Raw genomic sequence first — 17,518 nt, 5'->3', positions numbered from 1 at the left:
GACACATCAATATTCTCCTCAACACACCTTTCACTTTTGAAGTCCTTTTGAGGCTTCATCCAGCAGGCCTTCCCTGATTACTTTCCCATCTCCCACCTCATGTCACCTTGCCATCCCTTCAACATTTCTATGCATTTGAGTCCTCCTGCAACTAAGTCTTTCGTTCACCTCCCCCCTACAGTAGCACTTAAGTACTCATCTTTAAACTCTGCTGCTTCCTCCCCTCTCTATTTTATTTTAGTGTTTGCTTCCCCCACTAGATGGCAAGTTCCTTGAGGGTGGGGATCATGTCTACTGACTCTATTCTATTAATGCCTGTTTACTTGTTTTGATGTGTATATATCTGTAATTCCATTTATTCATTCTGATGCTACTGATGCCTGTTTCCTTGTTTTGATATCTGCCTCCCTCCTCCTAGGCTGTAAGCCCTTTGTGGGCAAGGATTGTCTCTCTTTATTGCTGAATTGTACTTTCCAAGTGCTTAGTACAGTGCTCTGCACACAGTAAGGGCTCAATAAATACAATTGAATGAATGAATTCCACTCTCCTAAACACTTAGTAGAGAAGCAGTGTGGCTCAGTGGAAAGAGTCCGGGCTTGGGAGTCAGAGGTCATGGGTTCGAATTATGGCTCAGCCACTTGTCAGCTTTGTGACTGTGGGCAAGTCACTTCACTTCTCTGTGCCTCAGTTACCTCATTTGTAAAATGGGGATTAATTGTGAGCCTCACGTGGGACAACCTGATTGCCCTGTATATACCCCAGAACAGTGCTCTGCACATAGTAAGCACTTAACAAATACCAACAAGTAGTACAGTGCTCAGCACAAAGTAAGTGCTCACTGAATACCTTAGATTGACCAGTGGATTGATTGAAACAGGTGCAACCACAAACCCCCATTTGACCACCTCTGCTCCAGAAGCACAAACACAAATCACCAGCTGATCATTGAGATGGGTCAATCAATCATATTTATTGAGCGCTTGCTGTGTGCAGAGCACTGTACTAAGCACTTGGGAGAGTACCATACAACAATGTAGCAGATACATTCCCTGCCCACAGTGAGCTTACAATCAGTCGATCGATGGTACTTTTTGAGTGCTTACTGTGGGCAAGTCACTGTACTAAGCACTTGGGAAAGTACAGTTTAAGAGAGTTAGCAGACACATTTCCACAACAAGCTTACCATCTAGAGGGGGAGACTGTCTAAGCATCAGCAGAGCTATGTAGGTGGCTGATTCACTCGAAGAGAACAGAAACACATAATCTTCCTCATCCTGGAGGAGCTCAGCATAGGCTCGGAAACCGTCATGAGAAACGGAGTGGTGGGTGGTACCTTACGTTCTGGTTGTTTAACGGTAATTGATGAAACAGGATGAAAATTACTTTTCACAGCTACAGTTGGCTTTTGAAACCACGACTAAGCTCTAAGATGATATACTTAACTAAAAACACCCGAGAAAATTTGATCTCCGACTATACGGTGGCCATTTCCATTCATGCCAGCGTCTTCATTGAATGAATTACCCGTTAACCATCGACATGCAAAATGCTATGATAATCCTCGGAAGAGATTATCTTGAGTGGTGAAGGCGAGTTAGGCAGTGCCAAAGATCAAGATGAAAAACGGGGCCCATAACTTTTCACGTTCGATGAGATGGTACCCAGAGCATCTATTCGCTATGCCCTCATTTGCTCTCTTCAATGAATATGGATTAGCAGTTAACCATGAGCTCTGCTTGAAGTTAAGATATATTGCAGGAATAAATTCCAAGAGGATTGTGGGATGTGCAATCCTTATTGATCAACTTGCACAAAATTACCTCCAGCCTGCTGTCAGCTTTAGATGACTCAAATTATTTGTTTTACTATTGTTTTAGCCAATTATTTAAAAGCTGTCATTCTAGTGCTGTACAAACACTAGGAAACAATTAGTTGTAGACTGTTTCACATCCAGCGGTATTTTGGTGTTGGTGGGGAGAGAAGGGGAGGGATTTAAAAAAACCCCAAAAATTAAAAAAAAAGAGAGACCCAAATTCATAATCCGGCCAATGTGAAAATCCCTGTTTCAGAATCTTTCTTCGCTGAGCACATTTGGGTGTCCATAATGGTATATACAGATGGCAGCATGGTTTGGTTGAAAGAGCACAAAATCATGATTCAGGACACCCAACTCTGCCTCTGGCCTGCTGTATTTTGGATGATGCACTTTACCTCTTTGGGCCTCAGTTTCCTCAACTGTACAATGGGATAAGATCTCTCCTCTCCCTCCCTCTCAGACCAGAAGCCCCTACATGGACAGAGGTTGTTTCTGATCTGATTAGCTGATTCTAGCTGAGCATGTTGTGGGCAGGGAAAGTGTCTACCAACTCTGTTATATTGTATTCTCCCAAGTGATCAGTCGAGAAGAAGCGGGGCTTAGTGGAAAGAGCACGGGCTTGGGCATCAGAGGTCGTGGGTTCTAATTCCGCTTCTGCCACTTATCAGCTGTGTGACTTGGGGCAAGTCACTTAACTTCTCTCTCACTTAACTTCTCTGTGCCTCAGTTACCTCATCTATCTTTTCAACCCCACTTGCAGGCTTTGAAACAACCTCACCAATTGTCTAATCATTCATTCAGTCATATTTATTGAGTGCTTACTCTGTACAGAACACTGTACTAAGTGTTTGGAAAGTACACTTCAGCAACAAACAGAGACAATCTCCATCTACACTCACTCCCTTGGTGAACTCATTCGCTCTTATGGCTTCAACTATCATCTCTATGCAGATGACACACAAATCTACATTTCCGCCCCTGTCCTCTCCCCATCCCTGCAGGCTCGTATCTCCTCCTGCCTCTGGGACGTCTCTACCTGGATGTCTGCCCGCCACCTAAAACTCAACATGTCCAAAACTGAGCTCCTCATCTTCCCTCCCAAGCCCTGTCCTCTTCCTGACTTCCCTATCACTGTGAATGGTACGACCATCCTTCCCATCTCTCAAGCCCGCAACCTCGGTATCATCTTTGATTTGGCTCTCTCGTTCACTCCACACATCCAATCCGTCACCAAGACCTGCCGGTCTCACCTTTATAATGTCGCCAAGATCCACCCTTCCCTCTCCACCCAAACGATTATCTTACCGGTACAGGCTCTCATAATATCCCAGCTGGATTATTGTGTCAGCCTTCTCTCTGATCTCCCTTCCTCCTTTCTCTCCCCGCTCCAGTCTATTCTTCATTCCGCTGCCTGGCTCATCTTCCTGCAGAAATTCTCTGGGCATGTCACTCCCCTTCTTAAAATCCTCCAGTGGTTGCCTATCTACCTCCACACAAAACAAGAACTGCTCACTCTAGGCTACAAGGCTCTCCATCACCTTGCCCCCTCCTACCTCTCCTCCCTTCTCTCTTTCTACTGCCCACCCCATAGGCTTCGCTCCTCTGCCGCCCACCTCCTCACCGTCCCCCTTTCTCGCCTATCCCGCCGTCGACCCCTGGGCCACGTCCTCCCACTGTCCTGGAATGCTCTCCCTCCTCACCTCGGCCAAACTAACTCTCTTCCCCTCTTCAAAGCCCTACTGAGAGCTCACCTCTTCCAAGAGGCCTTCCCAGACTGAGCTTCCCCTTTGCCCTCTGCTCCCTCTGCTGCCTCTCTACCTTCCCCTTCACCTCCCCTCAGCTAAGCCCCCTTTCCCCCCTCTTTCCCTCTGCTCCTCCCCCTCTCCCTTCCCCTCCCCTCAGCACTGTGCTCATCCACTCATTTGTATATATTTTTATTACCCTATTTATTTTGTTATTGAGATGTACATCCCCTTGATTCTACTTATTGCTATTGTTTTAATGAGATGTACATCCCCTTGATTCTATTTATTGCTACTGTTTTTGTCTGTCTCCCCCGATTAGACTGTAAGCCCGTCAATGGGCACGGACCGTCTCTATCTGTTGCCGATTTGTACATTCCAAGCGCTTAGTACAGTGCTCTGCACATAGTAAGCGCTCAATAAATACCATTGAGTGAATGAATGAATGAATCCCTGGCCACAATAGGCTCACAGTCTAGAAGGGGGGAGACCGAAATCAAAACAAGTAAACAGGCGTCGATAGCATCAATATAAATATAAATCGATCAAGGGTATTTTGTGAGAATTTACTGTGTTCAGAGCCCTCTACTAAGCACTTTGGAGTTGGTAGCCATGATTACCTACCCTCAAGAAGTTAACAATCTAGTAGAGGAGTTTACCCTATTTTTCAGGGTCAATAAATACAATTATTATTAATAATGATAATAGTGTCACCGTCAAGCATGAAGGAAAATGAGATACACACACACAGTCATCCACACATATCTGACTGCTGTTTTCCTATAGAATTAGACTGGAAGTCCAACAGCTCTAAGAGTATAAAAATCCATTCTGGAACCGAAGGGCACAAATATCGATTCCTTTCAGCCCTGGGGAAGGCCAACACCTCCCATGGAAAAGGTAGTCCTGTTATTCAAAAGGCGAAAATGAATAGGGAACACTAGTGAGAAGCAGCATGGCTCAGTGGAAAGAGCCCGGGCTTGGGAGTGAGTTCATGGGTTTGAATCCCAGCTCTGCCACTCGTCAGCTGTGTGACTGTGGGCAAGTCACTTAACTTCTCTGTGCCTCAGTTCCCTCATCTGTAAAATGGGGATTAACTGTGAGCCTCATGTGGGACAACCTGATGACCCTGTATCTACCCCAGCGTTTAGAACAGTGCTCTGCACATAGTAAGCGCTTAACAAATACCAACATTATTAGTGTTCACCAATATTCATGGAGAGCGCAATCAAGCTGTTATGAAGATGGATGAGCCGGGTCACAGGGTCATACTCTACGTGGATGACCCATCCTCATGACTTTTCCTTTGCCTCTAGGGTTGAAAGCTCCACTACTCACGTTCTCGTTGATTCAGGGGAGGTCTGGATTGGCCACCCAAAATGCCCATAACTCGGGAAATGTAAATTTAGATGGAATATGCTGATTTTCTTCAAAGGGTCACGGACAATTACTGGCTTGGAAATGAAAGGAGCTTCATGATGAATTTAGACAAGCGTAATCACCATCCACTGAAGGCTTGCATGCCAATCCGATAAAAGGAGCATTTAGAGTCATGTACGAATCATTGACTAAAAAGTAAATATCATTGGAAGATGATATTAATCACTGGTCCTCTTTCAAAAATCTGTAAATTTATGCGTAGTTTGGGATTTTCCAGAAATGCAGCATCATGTCAAAGGTCATTCAATCGGGGGATTTACTGAGCACCTTCTGAATATGAAGCACTGCACTAAATGCTTGGGAGAATATTTCAGATCAAGACACTCATTCTCTGTCTTCAAGGATTTTGTAATTAAACAGGGGAGAGAGGCAAACACAAATTATTTACAAAGAGTGGGAGCAGGAGGCCCAGAGAGGATAAGTAACCTCTCCAAAGTCTCACAGCAGGACAGTGGCAGAGCTGAACCTAGAACCCAAGTCTTCTGACTCCCAATTAATAAATCAATGGTATTTATGGAACACTTACCATGTGCAGAGCACTGTCCTAAGTGCTTGAGAGAAGACAATAAAGGGAATTAGCAGACGCGTTCCCTGCCCATAATGAGCTTACAGTCTAGAGGAGGAGACAGATATTAATACTGTGAGTCCATCATTGGGCAGGGATTGTCTCTGTTGTTGAATTGTACATTCCAAGAGCTTAGTACAGTGCTCTGCACATAGTAAGCACTCCATAAATACTATTGAATGAATGAATGAATATGAAAAAATGAGTAATTTCTAATATATAATTTAAAGATATGTAGATAAGTGTCGTGGGGTTGGGTGTGAGACGAATATCAAATGTCAGAAGGTCACAGATGCAAATGCATAGACGTCACAGAAGGGAGAGCGAGCCGGGGAAAAGAGGGCTTAATTGGGGAAGGCCTCTTGGAGGAGATGTGACCTTAATAATGATTTGAAGGTGGAGAGAGTGGTGGTCTGGCATATATAGGAGGGGAGGGAGTTTCAGGCTAGGAGGAGGACATGGAAAAGGGGTCTGCGGAGAGATAGATGAGATCGGGGCATAGCGAGTAAGCTGGAGTTAGAAGAGTGGAGTGTGAAGGTTGGGCCATAGTAGGAAATCAGTGAGGTGAAGTAGGAGGGGGTGACCTGATTGAGTGCTTTAAAGCCAATGGTAAGGAGCCTCTATTTGGTGCAGAGGTGGATGGGTGACCACTGAGGAGTAGGGAGACATGGACTGAACATTTTGGTTGAAAAATGACCCATGCAGCAGAGTGAACTAGGGACCAGAGTGGGGAGAGATGGGAGGTCAGGAGGTCATCACTGCAGTAAAAGCAGATAGAATAAGCACCTGAACCACCATGGTAGCAGTTTGGATGGAAAGGAATTGGTGGGTTTTAGCGATGTTGTCCCACGTTCTTTCCAAAGAATAGAATGTAGAAATGAAAATACAAATGAACATATACATCTGTTCTTAAATGCTGAGGGTGGCTGTTGGATTGGCAGGACTGGGGTATTGCCAATTAATCAGGAAAGGTTCTCGGAATGAGGTGTAATTTTAGGAGGGCTTTGAATATGAAAAGAGCAGCCATCTAGCCAGCATGAAGGAAGTTCCCAGCCGGGGTAATGGTGTGAGTGAGGGATGGAACTAATTTCTTCCTTTGAATCGATGCACCAAATCCAACATTGCCTATAGCTGATGGAGAAATGAGTTAGACAGCTTGGGGCTTACCGAACTGCCTAAGGTGGCTTAGAGGAAAGAACACGGGCTTGGGAGTCAGAGGACTTGGGTTCTAATCCTGGATCTGCCCCTTGTCTGCTGTGTGACCTTGGGCAAAACACTTAACTTCTCTGTGCCTCAGTTCCCTCATCTGGAAAATGGGAATTAAAACTGTGAGCCCCATGTGGGGCAACCTGATTACCCTGTATCTACCCCTGCACTTAGAACAGTGCTTGGCACATAGTAAGCTCTTAACAAGTAAGCGCTAAGTGAATGCAATTGAATGAACAAATACCATTATTATTATTATTATTATTGGCTGCTTAGTGTGTGCAGATCACTGTACTAAACACTTGGGCCAGTACAATATGATGATATAACAGAGGTGGTAGACATGCTTCCTGCCCAAAATGAGCTTAGTCTAATCGCTTACTCATCCACCTACCCATCTTTCCATTCTCTCCTTACCACCATCTGTATTTCATTTTCTGACTGTCTCTCCTGCTAGACTGCAAGCTCCTTGAAGGCTGGGATCATGTCGACCACTCTATTTAATCAATCAGTGGTATTTTTTAGGTGTGTACTGTGTGCAGAGCACTCTCCCAAACATTTGGGAAATAATAATAATTATGGTATTTGTTAAGCACTTAGTATGTGCCAGGCACTGTAGTAAGTGCTGGGGTGGCGATGAGCCAATCAGGTTGGACACAGTCCCTGTCCTGCATGGGGCTCACGGTCTTAATCTCCATTTTACAGACTATGCAACTGAGGCACAGAGAAGTGAAGTGACCCATGACCTTTGATGCCCAGGCCCGTGCGCTATCCACTGCGCCATGCTGCTTCACCAGAATTGGTAGATATGGTTCCCGCTTATGACAGCTTACAGTCTAGAGAGGGAGAAAGGTTTAATATAAATTATGGGTATAAAAAATAGTAGAGTGGAAGGAAGTTACATAAGTACTGTGAGGTCAGGGTGAGTCTCAAGGTGCTTAAGCAAAGTCCACAGCCACGTCCATAGTCAAAGCAGGGAGGAGAGTGGATGGGGGAGAAATGAAGAGTTAAGGAAGGCCTCTTGGAGGAGACATGATTTTAGAAGGGTTTTGAAGGTCGGGAGAGTGATGGACTTTGGCTGTGAAGGGAGGTGGGGTTTCAGGCCTGAGGGAGAACACGGGTGAGAATACTATTGCACTGTCCTCTCCCAAGTGCTTAGTACAGTGCTCTGCACACAGCAGACTGTGTGCTCCTAGAGGGCAACGATCCCGTCGAATAACTCTATTGTCTTTTCCCAATCTCTCGGTATGGTGCCTTTATATTAATAATAATAGTAATGTTGGTATTCGTTAAGCGCTTACTATGTGCCAAGCACTGTTCTAAGCTCTGGGGTAGATACAAGGTAATCAGGTTGTCCCACTTAGGGCTCACAGTCTTCATCCCCATTTTACAGATGAGGTAACTGAGGCACAGAGAAGTGAAGTGACTTGCCCAAGGTCACACAGCTGACAAGCAGCAGAGCCGGGATCATTACATGCTCATCATGGGGTAATTGTTTGCGGGGAGAGGAAGGGTCAGATCTGAAAAACGGTTTTCAGGAAGAATGAGAGGGGACACACACTAGGTGGGTTGTTTTGGGTTGGGTTTTTTTTTTTTTTTTGGTTTTCAGGTTTCTTGTTCCTTCCACTGACCCTTGCTTTGGGTCATGCTGCTGGGGATGCAAGTGGGATATGGCCCACAGCTGCTATGCATTCTGGGATAGGAAGTTGTGGTTGTCACTATGGGACTGTAGTACAAACCCACTATGGAAACAGCTACAGTTAGCACTCAAGTTAGTGCTTAAAGAGGAACAGCATGGCCTAGTGGAAAGAACACAGGCCATGGAGTCAGAGGACCTGGGGTCTAATCTCTGCTCCACCACCTGCCTGCGTGTGACCTTGGGCAAGTCACTGAATTTCTCTGTACCTCAGTTTACCCATCTGAAAATGGGGATTCCATACCTGTTCTCCCTCCTACTTAGACTGTGAGCCCTACGTGGGACAGAGGCTGTGTCTGCCTGATTGAATTGGATTTGCCCCAGTGCTTAGAACAGTGCTCGGCACGTTGTAAGTGTTTAACAGCTATAATAATAATAATAACAGCAATAATGAAGTATAATAAATTATATTATCATTGTTAATCATTACTTATTAACTTATTAATATTATTATAATAATGTTGGTATTTGTTAAGCGCTTACTATGTGCCGAGCACTGTTCTAAGCGCTGGGGTACACATAGGGGAATCAGGTTGTCCCACGTGGGGCTCACAGTCTTAATCCCCATTTTACAGATGAGGGAACTGAGGCCCAGAGAAGTTAAGTGACTTGCCCACAGTCACACAGCTGACAAGTGGCAGAGCTGGGATTCGAACTCATGAGCCCTGACTCCAAAGCCCGTGCTCTTTCCACTGAGCCACGCTGCTTCTCCAAAGGGGTTGGGTGAGCACAAACTATGTGCAGAACACTGAACTAAGCATTTAGGAGAGTACCCAGAAGCTGGAAATAATTTAACCTAATTTATGGGGCAAACTGTATTGGCAACCTTAAATATGGTACTGATGAACTCAACTGTGGTATTGATTAAGCTGTTGATTATATCCAAGTACTGGGCTGAGATGATCATCAGATCATCAGAGCGGACACAATCCCTGTTCCACATGGTGCTCACAGTCTAAAAGGGAAGGAGAGCACGTAGGTGATTCCCATTTTACAGATAAGCAGCGTGGCTCAGAGGAAAGAGCACGGGCTTTGGAGTCAGAGGTCATGGGTTCGAATTCCGGCTCGGCCACTTACCAGCTGTGTGACTGTGGGCAAGTCACTTCACTTCTCAGTGCCTCAGTTACCTCATCTGTAAAATGGGGATGAAGACTGTGAGCCCCACGTGGGACAACCTGATTCCCCTGTGTCTACCCCAGTGCTTAGAACAGTGCTCGGCACATAGTAAGCGCTTAACAAATACCAACATTATTATTATTATTAGATAAGGAAATAGAGGTCCAGAGAGGTGAAGTGACTTGCCCAAGGTCACAACACAGCAGGCCAGTGGAAGAGCTGGGACTAGAACACGAGGCTTCTGACAGGCATCAGATCCTAATCTTTTTCCACCTCCCCTGCCCTCCACTTTTCAGTTCAATAATTCCGTTGCACCGATGGTTGGTTAAAAATCTCCTTTTATCTTTCCGTGCCTCGTTGATGACCAAATACCAGCTCTCCTGAACGGCTTGAAGTTTCTGCTAAATGATTTAACCAATGCAAATGAAACAGTTGGGCACTATTTTAATCTGTTCTGAGTTGATTATGCAAAAATAGTACCATATGGTGGAACCAGCCACCCGGGCCTGTTGTATAGGCTAGGTGTTCAAAGACAGGTAATGCTAATTTCGAAGAAACCCTGTGATTTCTTTTAAGTTGGCTTTCTGACCAACAGGGGTCATGCCATTTCTAGCAAAATGCAAAGAAAAATAATCTCTTAGTCTTTGAAAAATGTTCATGTTTCAAAGCATTCTGGGAAATCTGAAGTGATTCCATCAGTGGGAGTAAAATACAAGGATATTGTGAAGGCTCTTTTCTTAAAGGATTATAATTACTGATGCTTGAAAAATTCATATTCTGACACTTTCTGCATCATTAACTAATAAGTGCTATTATACTCTCTGGGGAATTTGGTCTGTTCCTCTTTCTCAGATCTTTTTACAAGGATAGATGTTCAAGGATAACAAAATTATATATATATATATATATATATTTACGTATATCTGTATATACATGAAATCTCATAGCAATTTCAGTGGAAAATGATACCGTAGATGAATGTGAACTACTCTGCAGAATTATCAAAAGCATTTTATGCCCAAGAACACTTACACATAATTTAAGAGTTTTACAGTCGATCGGTCATATTTACTGAGGGCTTACTGTGTGCAGAGCACTGTACTAAGTGATTGGGAGAGTACAGTATAACAATATAACAGACACATTCCCTACCCACAGTGATCTTACAGACTAGAGAGGGAGATGGACATTAATATAAATAAATGAATTACAGATACATGCATAAGTGCCGTGGGGCTGAGAGGGGGAATGAATAATGGGAGCAAGTCTGGGCGATGCAGAAAGGGAGTGGGAGAAGAGGAAATGAGGTCTTAGGGAAGGCTCTTGGAGGAGATGTGCCTTGGATAAGGCTTTGAAAGTGGGGAAAGTGATCGTCTGTCCTATTTGAAGAGAGAGATAGTTCCTGGAAAGATGCAGGATGTGGGTGAGAGGTGGGCCGTGGGATAGACAAGATGGAGGAACAGTGAGTAGGTTGGCCTGCTCAGTAAATCCAAGTGATGGATTGAAAATCAATCTCAGAACGGAACAGCTGCTTGTGGGATCCACCAAGATGATTGTTTTCCTTTGCCTTTCCCAGGCATTTCACTGGCTGTATTTATCAATGAGATTTTTGAGTTACTCTGTTTATGGTATTTGTGTTAGCGTGCCTTCATTTCGATTAAGCCCAGCATCTTCCAAGGCCTTGGGCAATTTTTCCCAGGTGGGAAAGGAGGATGTTTGTTTCCATCTCTGGGTGTCGGGTGGTGGAGAGGGGGAGGTCTCCTTAGCTTCCCATAGTGACTGTAAATTGAGTTATTTTGTTCTGTTTATCACTGTGCAGCTTCCTTATCTCTGTGGCTAAGGAACAAGAAGCTCGTTCTGTGCCAAAGAAAGAAGTACTGCCGTGCCATCCGGTGTGAGAAAATTGACCCAAATCTCATTTCCCCCCCTTCTGCTCCACTTTTATACACATATTGTACTGGTTTAGCACTTACTATGTCCCAGGAACTAAATTAAGTGCTGGAGTAGATAGAAGATAATTATGTTGGAAACAGCTCATGTGTCACATGTCTTAATCCCCATTTTACGGATTAGCTAACTGAGGCACAGAGAAGCGAAGTGACTTGCCCAAGGCTGCAGAGGACAAGTGGAGAACCCATTAGAACCCATGACCATCTTACTCCCAAGCCCCTGCCCTATCCAGTACACCACATGATTAGTACAGTGCCTGGCGACATAGTAAGCGCTTAACAAATGCCATAAGCATGATCCCTGCCCACAGGGAGCTTCCAGTCTACAGAAGGAGGTGGGATGAGAACAGTAGTAGCTGTAATTCTAAGAGTAGTCGGAGTTGAAGTAGTAATGGTATTGATTGACCACCGACTGAGTGTAATACGCTAGACTAGGCGCTTGGGAAATTATGGTAACACATGAATGGTTTCCTGCCCTCAAGAAGCTTCTGCACTGAGCAGGAATAGTTGTGGGTATCTTCCACATCCCGAACAGAAGTGTGAAAAGGAAAATTAGGAAGAGGAGAAGAAGGAGGAGGAGGAAAAGCACAAAAAAGAGGAGGAGGACAAAGATGAGGAAGAAAATGAGGAAAGTGAGGAGAAGGGCCTAGAGGTACCTACTTTGTTTTGGGCCCTGTCTCAAGAAAAGGTAAATCTACCCACGTTAGAACTGCAAACAGCTTTCCAATGCAGGGGTAAATGTCAGTTGGTTACGGTCGGGTCACCGCGAGGGGCACTATGTCCATTATAATTAGATAGTCCCAATTCTGCCACTGGCCTGCTGTGTGACCTTGGGCAAGTTTCTTCACCTCATTGGGTCTCAGTTCCACCATTCGTAAAATGGGAATAAGATACCTGTCCACCCCCCCACCCAATCAGTCGATAGCATCTATTGAGCACCTCTTGGAGGAGGATAGAGGGTCTTGCTAAGGCTCCGGAACTGCTTCACCCACATAACAATAATTACAATAATAATAATAGTAATTGTGGTAATAGTTAAGCACTTACTATGTGCCAAGCACTGTATTAAGTACTGGGGTAGATACAAGATAATTGGGTTGAACACAGTCCCTGTTCCACATAGGGCTCAGAGTCTTAATCCCCGTTTTACAAATGAGGTAACTGAGGCATAGAAAAGTGAAATGACTTGCCCAAGGTCACACAGACAGGTGGCGGAGCTAGGATTAGAACTCGGGTCCTTCTGACTCTCAGGCCCATGCTTTATCCATTAGGCCACCCCTCTACTCCAATAGTAATAATAACGTTAAGCATTTACTATGTGCCAAGCACTGTACTAAGCACTGGGGTAGGTACAAGCTAATTAGGTTAGATAGAGTGACTGTCCCACATGGGGCTCAAAATCTAAATCAGAGAGACGAGGATTTAATCCCCCTTTTACGGATGAGGAAACTGAGCCACAGAGAAGTTCAGTGACTTTTCTAAAGAACACAGATAGGTGGCAGAGCAGGGGTTAGAACCCAGGTTCTCTGACTCCCAGACCCAGGGTCTTTCTTCTAGGCCACACTGCTTCTCGTTTGCCTTCTCCAACCAACCTACAGTCCTTACTGTCAAAAAGAAAGAAAGAACCCGGATGAGCATAAAAAGAAATTCAGAATGTCGAGAAACTTTCAAAAAGCAAAGTGGCTATTTGAGTTAGAAAATGCTGCCTTTTAAAAACTTTGATACAAATCCCATTAACCTCGGGAAGTTTAGGAGTCATGTCAACTCGTTCTTATCATCCAATATGGAGAAAAAACCTCCCAGGATATTAATTCTGTCACAGCTGAAAGAGTACTCATTAGAGATAAGGAATCTATACGCATAATTGCTAACAGGTGATTTTTGTCTCTCTCACTGCTTAATTAGTTTCTGCTATTTCAGCAAGGCCCTGAGTCAGTCAGTCCAAAATCAACCAACAATACACTATTTAATTTGGTTCTTTAATATTTTGCTCAAAGATTGTAGTGACGCAAGGACATGACATAAGATACAAGTGCTGTCCGATGGACTCCAACTCTTTCCGTCTCAGCATTCCTGCAACTGATACGCAAACCCAGCCATTTCATGATGTAGCAGAAAGAATGCCAGCCTGGAAGCCAGAAGGTCTGGGTTGGGTTCTAGTCCCAGCTTTGTTATTAGCCTGCTGTATGACTTTGGAAAAGTCAGTTAACTTCTCTGAGCCTCAGCTTTCTCACCTGTGAAATGGGGATTTTTATCCATGTCTTTCTGTAGCTCACAGGGATACGTTGAAGATAAAAATGAGACAAGCAATGTGAAAATCTACTTATCTCTAATTCATTTCAATGTCTGCCTCCCCCACTAGACTGTGAATTCTTTGAGGGCAGGGACTGTGTCCCCCAACCCTAATGTGGGCCACATCCTCCCGCTCTCCTGGAATGCCCTCCCTCCTCACCTCCACCAAACTAATTCTCTTCCCCTCTTCAAAGCCCTACTGAGAGCTCACCTCCTCCAAGAGGCCTTCCCAGACTGAGCTTCCCCTTTGCCCTCTGCTCCCTCTCTGCCTCTCTACCACCCCCCCCTTCACCTCCCCTCAGCTAAGCCCCCTTTTCCCCCCTTTCCCTCTGCTCCTCCCCCTCTCCCTTGCCCTCCACTCAGCACTGTGCTCATCTACTCATTTGTATATATTTTATTACCCTATTTATTTTGCTAATGACATGTACATCCCCTTGATTCTATTTATTGCTATTGTTTTAATGAGATGTACATCCCCTTGATTCTATTTATTGCTATTGTTTTTGTCTGTCTCCCCCGATTAGACTGTAAGCCCGTCAATGGGCAGGGACTGTCTCTGTTACCAATTTGTACATTCCAAGCGCTTAGTACAGTGCTCTGCGTGTAGTAAGCACTCAATAAATACTATTGAATGAATGAATGCTCTCCCAAGCACTTAATCAGTGCTCTGCAGAGGAAGCACTCAAAAAATGCCGTTGATTAAAGATAAGGGGAATAAAAGAGCACTAGCTAAAATCAGCATCTTGTAAATAATCAATATTACTTACTGAGTGCCTTTTACAGAGCACTGTACTAAGCACTTAGCAGAGTACAATATAATGACTTGTCATGACCGCTGCCCTCTAGATGCTCACATCTAAAAGGGGAGATGAGCAGATGGAAATCTTATAGAAAGCTTGGGAGCAAGAGGAAGAACCAGAATCAAAGAGAAGCAGCGTGGTCTAGTGGAAAGAGCTCAGGTCTGGGAGTCAGATGACCTGGGTTCTAATCCCCATTCTTCCAATTGTTTGGTGTGTGACTTTGGGGAAGTCACTGCACGTCTCTGCGTTTTAGTGTCTTCAACTGTAAGACGGGGATTAAATCCTACTCCCAAGTAATTGAAACGGTGAGCCTCATATGGCATAAGGACTGTGTCCAACCTGATGATTTTATATTAACTCCAGTGCTTAGTACAGTGCTTGGGACCTAGTTAGTGCTTAACAAACGCCATAAAAAAGAGGGAGTAAGGTGATTGTGATAATGGAAGCATGACCAACAGACCACTGCTCTTCCCACTTTCAAAACCCTCCCATATCAACCTGTCAACTGTATTTATTGAGTGCTTACTGGTTGCAGAGTACTGTACTAAATGCTTGGAGAGTACAATAGAACAGACACATTTCCTGCCCACAACCGTCTTCCAGTCTAGAGGGGGGAATCAATCAATCCTAGAATCACATGTCCTTCAAGAGACCTTCCCTGACTAAGCCCTTATTTCCTCTATCTGCCCACGCTTCTGCGACGACTACGCACTTGGCTGTGTAGCCGTTAAGCACTCTGTGATACTGTCACCTGTCGCCAGGGACAGGTTCTTTCAGAATCGGCCCGGCAAGAGAGAGAGAGAGAGGCTGGGGATGGAAAACCTGAGTTTTGTATAGAATTTAGTCCGCGGGGCGAATTGAATTAATTATTTATTTAGACACGACAAACCGACCTTCCCTTTTGGGAGAAATATGGTGTTAGAGCTTCCCTAACGGGAGGAATACACTAGTATGTTACTTGCGTGTGGCCGGACACCCAAGCCCACTTATGATTTACTCACAACGTGGTGAGGCGGCTGGCTCCCACCATGGGCTCGCCCCACCCAGGAGGAATCCACCTTTACGTTACATACACTTTTGCAGTAAACACTAATGAGTTACATACACTTATGCATTAAACTCAGTTATGCATTACCCACTTATAGTTACTCGCACTTGGTGAGGTGGCTAGCTCCCACCATATTCACATCCCACTCAGGAGGCACCCACTTAGGCATCAAATCCACTTATGTGCTACTCGCACTTGGTGAGGCGGCTAGCTCCTACCATATTCATATCCCGCTGGGGAGGCACCCACTTAGACATCAGATCTACTTATGTGCTACTCGCACTTGGTGAGGCAGCTAGCTCCCACCATATTCACATCCCACTGGGGAGGCACCCATTTAGACATCAAATCCATTTAAACATTACTTACCCGTGGTGAAGCATCTGGCTTCCAACCCCACGAGTGCTTACCCATCCCACGGCTCCTCACTCGGTTCAGGCAGAGAGGCCTTCTCACGCTCTGGACAGAGGCGACCTGCAGCCGGCTGCTGCAAGTCCAGTTCCTCTGCACAGAAGGTTAGAGGTGGCAGGTATTTATCACCTGTGTCCTTAGGCCGTTCCAGCTTCCGGCCTCAATTTATCCAATCTCTGCCCTCCCCCCTTCTCCATTCCCAATTTGATTGGCACGGGGGTGAGGCACACCTTCTGTATTCCCAGTTTGGGCTGTCAATCCGGCAGTTTCAGTTGTGGGGGCGGTATCCCACCCTCACTTCCGAGGTCCGCCTGCCGGCTCAGGAGGTCACGAGATAGCATCTGACCTTGAGATGGTCAGTACCCCAGGGTCACCTTGGGACAGATACTCACCCCTATCTGTAACTTATTTTGACATCCGCCTCCTTCTGTAAGATCCTCGTGGGCAGGGATCGCATCTACCAACTCTGTTGTATTGTGCTCTCCCAAGAGTTTAGTACAGTGTTCTGCACACAGTAAGCACTCAATAAATATTCATTCATTCATTCATTCAATAGTATTTATTGAGCGCTTACTATGTGCAGAGCACTGTACTAAGCGCTTGGGATGAACAAGTCGGCAACAGATAGAGACAGTCCCTGCCGTTTGACGGGCTTACAGTCTAATCGGGGGAGACGGACAGACAAGAACAATGGCAATAAATAGAGTCAAGGGGAAGAACATCTCGTAAAAACGATTGAATGAATGAATGAACCAATAATCCCAGCTCCGTCACTCTGCTGTGTGACCTTAGGCGATCAAACAATCGTATTTAACGAGCACTTAGTGTGTGCAAAGCACCATACTCAGTGTTTGGGAGAGTACAACACAACAACAGACACACTCCCTGCCCACAGTGTGCTTACAGTCTAGAGGAGGAGACAGATATTAATAGAAATTGATATATTATGGATATAGATATGTGTTGTGGGGCTGGGGATGGTGGTGATTAAAGGGAACAAGTCGGGGCAACACAGAAGGGAGAGAGAAAACAGGAAAGGTGGATTTAGTCATGGAGGAGATGCATCTTCAGTAAAGCGCTGGAGGAGGGGCAAGTCATTGTCTATCGGACAAGAAGAGGGAGAACATTCCAGGCCAGAGGCAGGACACGGGAGAGAGGTTGGTGGTGAGATAGATAAGACTGGGGTATGGTATGTTGACAAGGCCAACCTGTCCACTAGGTCATAATAATAATAATAATGTTGGTATTTGTTAAGTGCTCACTATATGCAGAGCACTGTTCTAAGTGCTGGGGTAGACACAGGGGAATCAGGTTGTCCCACATGGGGCTCACAGTCTAAATCCCCATTTTACAGATGAGGTAACTGAGGCACAGAGAAGTTAAGTGACTTGCCCACAGTCACATATTGCTTCTCATGGCATAGTGCCTCTGGAAGCC

Source organism: Ornithorhynchus anatinus, chromosome X1 (assembly GCF_004115215.2).
Source record: "Ornithorhynchus anatinus isolate Pmale09 chromosome X1, mOrnAna1.pri.v4, whole genome shotgun sequence".
Classification (NCBI taxonomy): Eukaryota; Metazoa; Chordata; class Mammalia; order Monotremata; family Ornithorhynchidae; genus Ornithorhynchus; species Ornithorhynchus anatinus.
Note: the sequence above shows the minus strand (reverse complement) of the source record.